General features: G+C 42.0%; 1 long non-coding RNA gene across 1 annotated transcript; it reads left to right on the forward strand.

Annotated features, from left to right (window-relative positions):
- Positions 1-334: 334 nt before the first annotated feature.
- LOC123361760 lies at positions 335-13,548 on the forward strand. Its single transcript, XR_006576218.1, has 3 exons — positions 335-485; positions 8,839-9,027; positions 13,504-13,548. It is a non-coding gene; the product is annotated as an uncharacterized LOC123361760 (long non-coding RNA).
- The last annotated feature ends 469 nt before the right edge of the window (positions 13,549-14,017 follow it).

Here is a 14,017-nt window from a genome sequence, read left to right on the forward strand (position 1 = left end):
CAATGGACAGGCAAGAGTTAACATAAATGAGAGTTATGTACACACATGGGTCATCTGCCCAATTTATTCGAAACTTGAGTGCCAATAGCATCAAGCCTGCATAAATGGACACAGTCACATATTGACCATCTGTCCCCCCGCCAGTCAATTGACTTAATTTACTCCCATCCTCATCAAGTGACGGCATTTCCCAGGTGTTTTTTGACATGAACATTCTGTGGTTTGTTATCTCATGACCTCCTTCATAGTTGCCATGCTGCCTGGCAACTCACAATGACAGAGAAGAAAGAACCCCCATCCTCCTATTCTACCAGGCAGGCTCCTACCACCTGAGCCAAAGAAGAATCTTTGTTAGGTGTTTGCAGTTTATTCGTTCTGATTCAGTCCTCACATGTATGCTAATTGGTGGATGGCCGTATGATTGGAGATCCTGTTTAACTGGATGCATGATAAAGGCGTATGGCCAGATGAATAGGGGCTAATGGGTGGGTAATAATTCTCTTTCTTTCTCCTTGCTGAAGTGTGTGCATATTGTGTGTGGTTCATTTTAATGAATCAGCCCCATAGAGATTTTTTTATTATTAGTTTTGTAAAAATGTCTTGCCTCACCGTAGCTAAGACAGTCTCCGGATGGAGATCTATTAGTTCCAGGAATGGAAGACATTTCAAATAAAAAAATAACAATTCTCAAGTACCTATTTTAACTAATGTTCCAAGCCCGTATAGTCCTAATGATATGTAGCAGATGTAAAATATTTCCCTTTGAGTTTGATATGCTGCCCGACTATTTAGTGTATTTGAAATGCTAAAGTATCCAGTGATTGATTTCTGAATCTGTAGACAGCATACATAAAACATGAGCATGTTTATTGTATGTTGTCTTGATATCGCCTCTGGAAATATTTTATAGATTTATGTCAGTCATCAGTAGTTCAGAAGTGTTTTCCCGTTTACCATATTTCTTCGGGGACCTAGAAGTGAGCAGTGTGGAAGGACTTTGACTTGTATTGGACAGCTGTAATGATCAAGACTGAAACATGGAACACAACTGCAGTAGCAAAATACCTATTAACATGGAGATGGGTGGGTAGTGAAAGTGACTCACCATAATGCTGCTGGCAGCACATTTGTTTTGGTGTCTTACTGTTTTTATTTGGTCATCTGATGAATGTCCATATACGTAACTGAGAGTTAAGAGCTCATTAGTTAAAATTTAGTGTTGTGTCTGGAGTCAGGTCAGGCTGCTTAAACTGATGTTTCATGAAAGCTATTAATAGCCACAAAATGTTCTCTCAATAGGAAACATTGAAAGGAAATATTGTGTTTATATATTGAAATAGTCTCACAGTGGTTGTCTTGTTTGTTTATCTGATTGTAATGTGTGCAAAGTATATTTTCTCGCCTTTTGGTGGGGGGTCAGAGAGGAGTGATTATGGTGGTAACTCATAAACTCCTAAATCTTTTGTATAGAAACTTTGTGCTCAGTCTGTTTTTAGAAACATACTGTTGAATTGCTAGCCATTTTGATCAGTGAGCATTGTGGGTATGACAAAACCTATGTACAACTGTATAATAATCACTTTGAATAACTTCTAAAAACACTCATCTTCTGTGTCTTATAGTTTTAAACCTTGCTAGTGTGTGTTTGACCCTTCAGTGGACTTTAGATTTTCACAGCACTAGTTACATTGCAGATGTGGAATTATAATGTATATGGCTTGCTTCTGAGATCCATGAGACTGGATGTTTAGATGCAAAAGGGCATAATTTATGGGATCGTCCCCAAATTATTATTGGGCTTTCAAAAGAGCTGGTCAGACAATGTATTTATTTATTTATTTACAAATGTAGCCATTTCATAGGGGGGAGAAAATTGCTTCTGCAATTCTTCCTGGAGCATTGCATAATCTTGACTTTAAAACCCAACAAACAAAAATCTGGCATTGTTTGGTTATATCCTGAGAGCCATCATAAGCCAGGAAAGTACTATTGTCCCCATTTTACAGATGGAGAAATATGGCACAGAGAGACTAAGTGACTTGCCTATGGTCATGCAGGAAAGCTGGTGCAGGAGATAGCTGAACCCAGGTCTTCTGAAGCTATTGCCCAAACCACAAGATCATCCTTTCTGTAATAAATATGTATGCAGTCCCTTACATAATAGCAAGTATTAGGGGCAGTCCATGCGATGCAACCTGGTCTGCAACTGCAACTGTCTCCTAGGGACAGGTTGAGACACTGTGTAATGTTTGCTGGTTGCACTCCTGCACTGTATTGTGTGGAGCACAATCTAATGTGTGCTGACAGAGCCCTGTGGTGATAACTTGAATTTCATGGAAGAGGTAATTTTTCTTCTCTCCTTTTTGTCGCCCCCACCTTTGGTGTTGAACAGGAACTCCCCACCGGCCATTTTCCCAAGTTTCTACAGAAACTACCTGGCAATGATAGGCCTGTAACTTTCTATCTGTAGAGCTGGCAAGGTATATGAGTCTGGGACTGGTAGGATGTGGGAATAAGCTCAAGTTAAACACTGAACCTTGGCCCTTGCAGCCCAGGAACTCCAATCAAGGGGTCTCAAGACTTCTTTGAACCAGCCACTGGCCTTATAAGGATTCAGTAAAATCTCTTCACAAGCATCTCCCTGTAAATTTTGGCTTCTACCATCTTGCGCCAACGTATTGTTGTGCCTTGTCCCTGAACTCTGACTATGTAGCTGAACTTGAAACAGCTTTAGCTGCAAATCCTTTTAAACAGGGAGATGTGAGAGGGCTTAGTATGTGATGCACAGCATTACTGACACCTTAAAACAGCACCCTTTGATCCAAATAGACACTGACTTAAATCCATTCTGCAGCCATGTTAACCGTACTGAAAAAGCCTAGATGGCTTTGTATAGCTTCAAAATGTGAAAAACGGTCAAGAGGACAATGAATTGCAGGTAGAATTATTCCCCATATATTGTGAAAACCTAGGAAATAGGATTTTCATTCAAGGAACTGCTTCAATGGGTAGTTGAGTTAGCACCATATAGGTGAAGATATAGATTACTTTTGTAACCCATTGTTCAGTGAATATCACATGTCTCCTTCCTTGCCTGATCTACAGAAGATGTGGCTCTGTTATACACCCCAGCTAGCTGGCCTGTCTCTTCAGCTACAATCTTAAGCTCTGAAGGTTCCCGGTTCAGTCCTTGACATTGGACAAGAGGAGGTCATCATCCCTTCACTCTGCAAACCAGCCAAGTTTTCAGAAGCTCCATGTATGGAGGAAAGTCATGGAATCCCCCATCAAACACAGTACGCCAACCAGTGGGAACAGATGTGGCTGAGAGTTAGAGGCCTATCCCGCATATGAACACCGGAATCACACAGTGGGAAGGTGCCCTGGGGCATTGAGACAGGTGAAGGAGTCGATGGGGCAACTGCTAGGCTGGAGAGAGAAGGGTATTGGCAACCTGGAGAAAGGCTTTGTGGGGAGTATCTGGTGCAATCTAGTGAAATGTTGGGGTGGGAGAGGCTGCCTGAGACAGCAGGAGCTTGTGAGGAGAGCCCATTGGTGGTTGCATGGGTCAGCTGATGGGAGAGAGTTAGTAGTGGGCTATATTTGTGGGGATATGGAGTGTCTTGTGTTGGTGGATCAAGTGCTCTCCTAACTTCTCTAGGCTGTACGTCCCCAGTGCTGCCTCCCCAAGCTCACTTCTGCTCTTCTAGCCAGACACCAGTGGGAGCAGCAAGAGAAGGGACAGAGCAGGCACTGCAACAGCCTCATACTGATACTAATATCTCAGCTGGGCCAGGACAAGGCATGAAAGGACTGTCAGTTATGTGGGTGTCATGCAAGATGCCTGACGCTGGCCAGCCCTGATCTCTGGGCTGCTAGGTCCTTTGTGTGTATTTTTTTATCATGGCATTAGGCTCCTCTTTTAAGCTTTTTTTAATGCTAGTCAGGTGAAATACAGCATGAACTTTGAAAGGTTCTTCTTTACCTACTTTATTTATTTATTTTTAACTTGCACTGCAAGTTCAGTGTGATGCTCTTGAGAGTTGCTACAGTCAGAAACTGTTACAGGACTATGGAAATTTCCTCCGGGAAAGTAACCATGTTGCATCTTTAAAAAGGGGTTCAGAAGGAAATGCTGCTTGATGATGATGTTTAGTGGAGGATTGGAGTTCAACTAGTTCAGATCCAAACAACCCTGGGCATTGAAGCTGTTCAGATCTGGGCTTCAGACAGCAATAATAAGTCAGGCCACTTACAAATTTCCAGGGTCTATATACTGCTGATTACATTTACATCTATGGCTGAAAAGTCAGTGTAGATCATACATTTCAAATGAATAATGCACATATTATTTGGCACACCACATGTGTTTTATTAAATATATTTCATTTTACTTTTGTGGGAATAATATTAAAATCAGGATATGGCAGTGAATCACACAGCTATTTAGGAAACCAGGGAAGAAGGGAGTAGATTGTGGCTTTCAGCCTATCTCTAAGCCAGGGTGGTAAACCGCACCAACCCACATGGAGTTGGGACTCAGACACCTGTCTGAGAGCATACAGTTCCTGCTTATTTATATGCCACTGGATCCAAAATCTGCATAGTTCAAGTCACAATCAAGATCTAATGGGGGTCTGATCTGGGTTTGGACTTCTTGATTCTGCTGCACTACAAACAATAAGTGGCCCTCCAAACCCATAAAATACAGCAAGGAATACTGCATCCACTTGAAATTGTTTAGGACAGAATGAAGTTACCCAAAGTCCAATTTGCTCAGGACTGGTTTAGAATGTACTGCACATTTTTTTCCTTGAGACCAATCAGAAGGGATCTACTAAAAAGCATAGTTTATGCAGAAAAGACTTACTATTTGCATGTTCTTCTGCATAAATAATGCAATATTATGGAAAGGAATGGAAAAAGATTATCCTCTTTTGAATTCCAGTACTGAGATGAAGGTTGAAAAATATATTATTGTAGTTTGCAACATTACACTTGGAGAAAGCATTTGAATATCAATAAGCTGAGAGATTTTTAAATGGATATTTACATATAATATCACTGTGTGTTTACAGTTAATATCAGATTGGATTTAATTTTATTACATTCAAGAAAGCAATTGGGTGAAGAATAAACACTGTATGATAGTATCTCATTGATATGCAGAATCAATATGATAATCATATTGCTGATATGAACTCATAAGAAAAGCTTCTGACATTTCATCTAGGCTTCTTAATTTAGTATTTACAATGGATGTATGAAACTATATACTGTAGTCTTATTGTTTAATTATGAAGAGTAAACTTTGTATCATATTTTTGATTTTTTTATTGTGCTTTCAGATGATTTTCAAACTACCAAAATGTCATGAAGACATTTCTTTTAGATTTTTTTTATTAACAAATACACAGTGAACATATACTACAAAAGGCTAAATGAAATCTACACTAAAACCAGAAAGGTAATAATTGGAGTTATACCAATCTCTTAGAACTGGAAGGGACCTTGAAAGGTCATTGAGTCCAGCCCCCTGCCTTCACTAGCAGGACCAATTTTTGCCCCAGATCCCTAAGGGGCCCCCTCAAGGATTGAGCTCACAACCCTGGGTTTAGCAGGCCAATGCTCAAACCACTGAGCTATCCCTTCCCCCAGAATATGAAGCATGTGTGTGCGCATGTGTCCCTAATGTCGCAAACTCATTTAAATTTATTAAATGAAGTAGTTTGCGCATATTTCTAGCTAAAAACATTTAGGAAGCAGGGACATGGCACTGGACTGAGAGTCAGGAGAACTGGGTTTTATTGTTCCCTGCTGTGCTCTTTTAGGCAAGTTCCTTAGTTCCTGCCGTGAACAAAACAGACAAAAATATCTTATATTTGTACAGCACCTAGCGTGATGGTATGCTGATCTCTGTTGGTATCTCTCATTGCTACTGTAATACAAATAATAAATGGCTCTCCAACTCTATATAACATAATCCTCTGCCGGCTGAGATAAAGGAGAACTCACTAAGGCTTGGTCTACACTGGGGTGGGGGTCGATCTAAGTTACGCATCTTCAGCTACGTGAATAACATAGCTGAAGCCAGCGTACTTAGATCGACTTACCATGGTGTCTTCACTGTGGTGAATCAACTGCTGCCACTCCCCCGTCGACTCTGCTTGTGCCTCTCGCGGCACTGGAGTGCAGGAGTCGATGGGAGAGGGCTCTGGGGTCAATTTATCGCATCTAGACTAGATGCAATAAATCGATCCCCGCTGGATCAATCGCTGCCCGCCAATCCGGCAGGTAGTGTAGACATACCCTAAGATAACACTGGAAGTAGGTCTCTTCCTTGCTTTCCGGGTCATCAACTAGAGGGCAGCATCACATATAAGGCAAGTACATTACAATTGCACTCTTACAAGCAAAGACAACAATGACAAAATATCTTTCACACGTGACTTTAATGATGAGAGGCCTCTTCATAAAATATGTTTCACTGTTGTGTTAAAACAAACTTACTGCATTGGAGAGGGTTCTGTAAAAAGTTATAAAAATCCAATACCTCTAAAGCTGATATATCATTAAAGTCACTACAACATTCCAGGCACTGCCACAAGTAATTTTGTGAGGTAGGATTGATTGAGTCTCTATTCAAGAATAAAAAACAAGCAGTGTGCCAAGAATGTTGACAAGGAGCGATATGAATCCAGTCTTATCTCAGTGTTATTGCTCTTGCCAGTCACTATCTTACTATTAAGATAAAGCAAGTTACCCTGCTGTGTAAGCCACTGATTGAAGGCTGGATAATGATTTCTGGATTTTTCACTACAAGTGCAATATTGGACAGAGTCTGGAAGAAGATGGATTGGTAAATTGGAATTTACGTTTTAGGATGTGCACCCAAAAAGTAATTTAATACGTTTATGTATCTGTACATATATACATCTCCCTCTCTTTCGTCAGCTTAAGCAAATCACATCTACTTTTTATAAATACGTACACCTAAATATTCTGTATGTGCTTATTTGTATACCATAGAGGTGCTTTGCATTTCAGACATAAAAAGACATTACTCCAGATCTGAGGAGTTCTGTTGTCTATATGTCTCTCTCCGTACCCAACAGAGGTTTGTGTAGCATATACCTTGTATATTCATATGCACTATTTATATGTGCAAATTACATGCATAGTGGGCCTGATCCTGAGCCCACTGAAGTCAACGTAAAGACTTTTATTGATTTCAGTAGCTTTTGGATCACATCCAGTATGTGTAACACACTCATACGATATTGCATATTTTTATTTAGAGGGGGCAATTTGTAATACATTAAGTTTTGCCTGTGACTCCTAAAAGGGTGATCTCTGCTTACAAGCATACAACCTTAATTATCTGCATGCCTTCAAGTTATTATGGATTTACCTTTACAACCCTGCTGCGAGGGAGGGAAATATTATTGTGTCTTATATGTCTGTGCAGAACCTACCACAACAGGATTGGGAACATGTTTGAGCCATTAGGTGATAATACAAATAAATAACAATTTTGATGTCACAGCTAGGGATCTGAGGCACAGAGTGATTAAGTGACTTGCCCAAGGTCACAGAAGATGTTTCTGGCAGAGCCAGAAATTGCAATCAGATCTCCGGAGTCCCATTATGTAGTGCCTTAATCATGACACTGTTTTTCCTGATTAATGATTAACGAGCAAAGGAGGCCTCAGAAACAGAGGGAGGGAGAAGGATATTGTACAGGTCCAACCCAGTGGTCCATGTGTGTTCCATGTCTCCTTCTGGGCCCGATTTACAGAGGATGTGAATCTGTTACAGCCCCCAGCTGCAGCATCTGGCTCTCTAGCTGTAGAGACTCATGCTTTTAGCTGTGGAAAGCCCTGGTTCAGTGCCTAATGGGTCAACCAAGATGGTGGCTGTCACTCATGCCTTTGGCAGGTGGTGCAAACATTGCATTTTCTTTGGTCATGATTACATTATTCCCAAACGGCTTAGCCCTAAGTGTGAACTTCACCCCCACGGCAGTGGGCCCACACAGGTGTTAGGTTCCACTTAAGCCATCAGTTACAAGTGTCAGTGGTGCATACAACCTTATGTAGTCTTTCTGCACTGGGATGAATTCCATTAGAAGTAAATATAGTGGACAGGCACTGTAGTGAGTAAAATTAAACAAGTCACAGGCCCCTAAAAAAATGCATATCTATTTTTGTGGGGGTAGATTCTTCCTTGCAGCATGTGCAGCCTGCACTCCACAGATCAGCAGCAGTGCTGTGAGATCTGGTCCTCTCTCCAGAAACCTGGTGAGGGGACCAGGTGGGAGGAGCACACAGGCATGGTTATAGAGTTCCTGGTCCCTTACAGTTACCAGAGAGGACCAAGATTTATGGTGTGGGGAGGGGTGTAATAAAGGTAGAAACTTCTTGGTCAGGGAGTTCTCTAGTTGCTGCTTAAGGCATGGCTCTTTGTGTCTGTCATCACACTACCCTGGCCTCTACACCTACACAGAGCTCTGGTTAGCTAGAAAGCTGGTAAGAAACCCAGCCCCTCCTTCCTGCTGCCAGTGCTTTCAAGGTGACACAACAGGCTAAGAGTCTAAGCTTTGGGTTGGGAGGCAGGCCTCGTCAGGAAGCCTGAGCACATAGCCCCAGTGAGTTTGCACCAGAAGAAAGGAGGTGCCCGCATTGGTGACTGAGGGACTGATGCTAGGTGTTGAGGTGATAAAGATGTTGGAGTGGATTCCTGACTCCCCCAAAAGGATGCCTGAGGGTTCAGGGCAATAGGGGTTAGGGCCCCCACAATGGAAGTGTTGTGGGGGCTGATCTATGTTTCTGTCCCCAGGCATGTGTCCGACCGCCAGGCTGGGCTGAGTTCTGTAGCTGCCTTAGCCCTGGAGGTAGATGCATGAAGTGGAGAAGCCATGGCAGTTGCAGCGGTAAATGGCTGCAGGAGGAACCTCAGCCCATCCCATCCCCTGCACTCGTCATCAGCGGGCTGAGGCGGCGCATGTGGGGGCCGGTGACGTGTTAGGTGACAGTATGCTCCAATCACTTGCGCACACTCAATAGCAGGGAAAAGGCCTATTCTGATGCTGAGTAGAGCTTACTGCCCCTTCTTAGACTCAGTGAGCTACAGCCTCCTCTCTTCTCTGCAAGAGACCAGCTCAGCCACTTGATCCTGGCTGTTGCTATCTCCCCTGGAACTCACTGGGCCCTCCTCTCTACATAGGGGCCCCAATCTGCCTGGGTGTCTCTGACTGACTAAAAAACCCAGTTCTTCCATCTCTGCCTGTTACATTACAATCGGGTCAGGCCAAAACCTCCCCACCCACATCTATAGGAGGCAATAAGGAGCCTGTGCTTGGCCAGGGATTCCCCCGTTAAGTGATGGGAGAAAATATCAGTTTATCCCCCCATGGGCTTAATGGATCTCCCTGCAGGAAGGCCCCCCATGCCAACTTCCTCCTCTGCCCAGACTCTCCCTGCCCCTCCCCATTCAAAGCAAGCTTCCACCGACACTTGGGAGGGTTCTCCTCCCCAAAGCAAGGGGTGTGAGTTTAGAATTGTCTATGAATAAAGGGGAGTGAGTGCTTGGGCCATGCCCCCATCCCACAGACAGCAAGCCTAAGAAGCATTGCTGCACTCAAGCAGGGTCAATTAGACACAGTTGAAGAGCAAGTGCTACAAAGGTGAAGCTGGCCACAAGGGTGGGGCGGAAGAGAAGGGGAGGGGAGAGGGGATTTTCCAAGAGGAGAAGCTATGAGAGACTGCAGGGGAGCCCAGCCCAAGACAGTGACTAGCCTTCCTTCCCCCTTCGTCCCCATCCGTCCCCCCTACCTGTCCTTCCCCCTGTGTTTAGCGCAGGCAGAAATTGCAGCTGATGGGGGCTCTGGATGCCTGCTCCCTGTCTGTGCCCTGTAGCGGGACTTGAGGAACAGTGCCTGGGACTGGAGGTAATTGGACTCAGACCCAAGAGTGAGCCCAATTCTCAGCGGTAACAGTGAACTTGCCCAAGAGCAGAGATGCTAGACAAGGTCAAGGGATGTAAAGAGATGATAACCGAGCCCAGGTTGAGAGTCGGCTGACTATTGGCCCTCACAGAGCTGTCAGATTCACTCTGTATGATTTTGGTCTCCCCCCGACCACTTAAAAGTAGCTCTTTACTCTATTTGGATGTGTATTACAGCTGTGTCAAACGTTTCTAATGAAATCATATGAGATTTGCTTGGTTTTGGATTTGTTACAAATCTGAACTGGGCACATTACAAGTGTGAGGTTTGTGCACCTTGGGCCAATTTCTGGTTTTCCACTGAAATCCTGCAGGATTTGGCATTTCACATGGTTTTGACCCAAAGCAAAGTGAAATTCAATGGTTTTGACTGTTTTGCATAAATATTTTGGTTAGAGTTGGTTGATTATTTTTTTTAACAAAAAATCTTTTATTCAAAGATACCGTTTTTTCCTAAGTAGGAAAAATACTCAAAAAAACAGGGTTTTTTTCCCCTCAGAATTAAGAACATGAGAACATAACGGCCGTACTGGGTCAGACCAAAGGTCCATCTAGCCCAGTATCTGTCTACAGACAGTGGCCAATGCCAGGTGCCCCAGAGGGACTGAACCTAACAGGCAATGATCAAGTGATCTCTCTCCTGCCATCCATTTCCATCCTCTGACAAACAGAGGCTAGGGACACCATTCTTACCCATCCCAGCTAATAGCCATTTATGGACTTAACCACCATGAATTTATCCACTTCTCTTTTAAACACTGTTATAGTCCTAGCCTTCACAACCTCCTCAGGTAAGGAGTTCCACAAGTTGACTGTGCGCTGCATGAAGAAGAACTTCCTTGTATTTGTTTTAAACCTGCTGCCTATTAATTTCATTTGGTGACCCCTAGTTCTTGTATTATAGGAATAAGTAAATAACTTTTCCTTATCCACTTTCTCCACATCACTCATGATTTTATATACCTCTATCATATCCCCCCTTAGTCTCCTCTTTTCCAAGCTGAAGAGACCTAGCCTCTTTAATCTTTCTCATATGGGACCCTCTCTAACCCCCTAATCATTTTAGTTGCCCTTTTCTGAACCTTTTCTAGTGCTAGAATATCTTTTTTGAGGTGAGGAGACCACATCTGTACACAGTATTCAAGATGTGGGCGTACCATGGATTTATATAAGGGCAATAATATATTCTCAGTTTTATTCTCTATCCCCTCTTTAATGATTCCTAACATCCTGTTTGCTTTTTTGACCACCTCTGCACACTGCGTGGACGTCTTCAGAGAACTATCCACGATGACTCCAAGATCTTTTTCCTGATTCGTTGTAGCTAAATTAGCCCCCATCCTGTTGTATGTATAGTTGGGGTTATTTTTTCCAATGTGCATTACTTTACATTTATCCACATTAAATTTCATTTGCCATTTTGTTGCCCAATCACTTAGTTTTGTGAGATCTTTTTGAAGTTCTTCACAATCTGCTTTGGTCTTAACTATCTTGAGTAGTTTAGTATCATCTGCAAACTTTGCCACCTCACTGTTTACCCCTTTCTCCAGATCATTTATGAATAAATTGAATAGGATTGGTCCTAGGACTGACCCTTGGGGAACACCACTAGTTACCCCTCTCCATTCTGAGAATTTACCATTAATTCCTACCCTTTGTTCCCTGTCTTTTAACCAGTTCTCTATACATGAAAGGACCTTTCCTTTTATCCCATGACAGCTTAATTTACGTAAGAGCCTTTGGTGAGAGACCTTGTCAAAGGCTTTCTGGAAATCTAAGTACACTATGTCCACTGGATCCCCCTTGTCCACATGTTTGTTGATCCCTTCAAAGAACTCTAATAGATTAGTAAGACACGATTTCCCTTTACAGAAACCATGCTGACTATTGCTCAACAGTTTATGTTTTTCTATGTGTCTGACAATTTTATTCTTAACTATTGTTTCGACTAATTTGCCCGGTACCGACGTTAAACTTACCGGTCGGTAAATGCTGGGATCACCTCTAGAGCCCTTTTTAAATATTGGCGTTACATTAGCTAACTTCCAGTCATTGGGTAAGAAAGCTGATTTAAAGGACAGGTTACAAACCTTAGTTAATAGTTCCGCAACTTCACATTTGAGTTCTTTCAGAACTCTTGGGTGAATGCCATTGGGTCCCGGTGACTTGTTAATGTTGAGTTTATCAATTAATTCCAAAATCTCCTCTAGTGACACTTCAATCTGTGACAGTTCCTCAGATTTGTCACCTACAAAAGCCAGCTCAGGCTTGGGAATCTTCCTAACATCCTCAGCCATGAAGACTGAAGCAAAGAATCCATTTAGTTTCTCCGCAATGACTTTATAGTCTTTAAGCGCTCCTTTTGTATTTCGATCGTCAAGGGGCCCCACTGGTTGTTTAGCAGGCTTCCTGCTTCTGATGTACTTAAAAAACATTTTGTTATTACCTTTGGAGTTTTTGGCTAGCCATTCTTCAAACTCCTCTTTGGCTTTTCTTATTACACTCTTGCACTTCAGTTGGCTGTGTTTGTGCTCCTTTCTATTTGCCTCACTAGGACTTGACTTCCACTTTTTAAAGGAAATCTTTTAATCTCTCACTGCTTCTTTTACATGGTTGTTAAGCCACGGTGGCTCTTTTTTAGTTCTTTTACTGTGTTTTTTAATTTGGGGTATACATTGAAGTTGGGCCTCTATTATGGTGTCTTTAAAAAGCGCCCATGCAGCTTCCAGGGATTTCACTTTACTCACTGTACCTTTTAACTTTTGTTTAACTAACCCCCGCATTTTTGTATAGTTCCCCCTTTTGAAATTAAATGCCACATTGTTGGGCTGTTGAGATGTTCTTCCCACCACAGGGATTTTAAATGTTATTATATCATGGTCACTATTTGCAAGCGGTCCTGCTATAGTTATCTCTTGGACCAGCTCCTGCGCTCCACTCAGGATTAAATCTAGAGTTGCCTCTGCCATTGTGGGTTCCCATACCAGCTGCTCCATGAAGCAGTCATTTAAAGTATCGAGAAATTTTATCTCTGCATTTCGTCCTGAAGTGAAATGTTCCCAGTCAATATGGGGATAATTGAAATCCCCCACTATTATTGGGTTCTTAATTTTGATAGCCTCTCTAATTTCCTTTAGCATTTCATCATCACTATTACTGTCCTGGTCAGGTGGTCGATAATAGATCCCTAATGTTATATTTTTATTAGAGCATGACATTTCTATCCATAGAGATTCTAGGGAACATGTGGATTCGTTTAAGATTTTTACTTCATTTGAATCTACATTTTCTTTCACATATAGTGCCACTCCTCCCCCTGCACGACCTGTTCTGTCCTTCCGATATATTTTGTACCCTGGAATGATAGTGTCCCATTGATTGAATTTTTCTGTTTCTTTCACAAAATTGGAAAAGAAAAAATATGGTTGTGTGAGGGACAATTAAAGAGGGGCTATTTGCAATTTTATCCCATTTTTTTCTTGTTTTCTGCTTTTTCAGTAGTCAAATGGAAAGCAGAGAAAAACAAAGAAAGGGTGAATGGAGAGAAAGAAGGAAAAAAAACACTCAGGAAAATCTTGAGAAAAACCTGTAATGGAACAAATGGGCATTTCCATTAAAACGTTAAAATTTTTGACTAAACAACAAAATGTTCTTTTTCTGAACTTGTGGAATTAAAATAACTTTGACATTCCCAGACCTTTTTTTAACCATCTATAATTGAGGGTTTGCTTGAATGTGTAAGTGAAACCAAGATTCGGGGATTGAAAACCTGAGCCGATTGAAACAAAGGAAAAATCTGCATAGAAACCATTATCCAATTATAAATGTGTGTGGAGCTGAAGAACCAAAAGTTCTGGGCCCAGTATTGAGCTCATCATTAACTGTTTACATCATGCAGGTTTGTTACACATTGTGCGCTTTCCTAAGCAAATAACCCATCAATAGTCACTGCTAGGTTAAATATGAATATAATTATTCATTATCTTGCTAAAGAAAGAAGCACACTTACTGT

Source organism: Mauremys mutica, chromosome 1 (genome assembly GCF_020497125.1).
Source record: "Mauremys mutica isolate MM-2020 ecotype Southern chromosome 1, ASM2049712v1, whole genome shotgun sequence".
NCBI classification, from domain to species: domain Eukaryota; kingdom Metazoa; phylum Chordata; order Testudines; family Geoemydidae; genus Mauremys; species Mauremys mutica.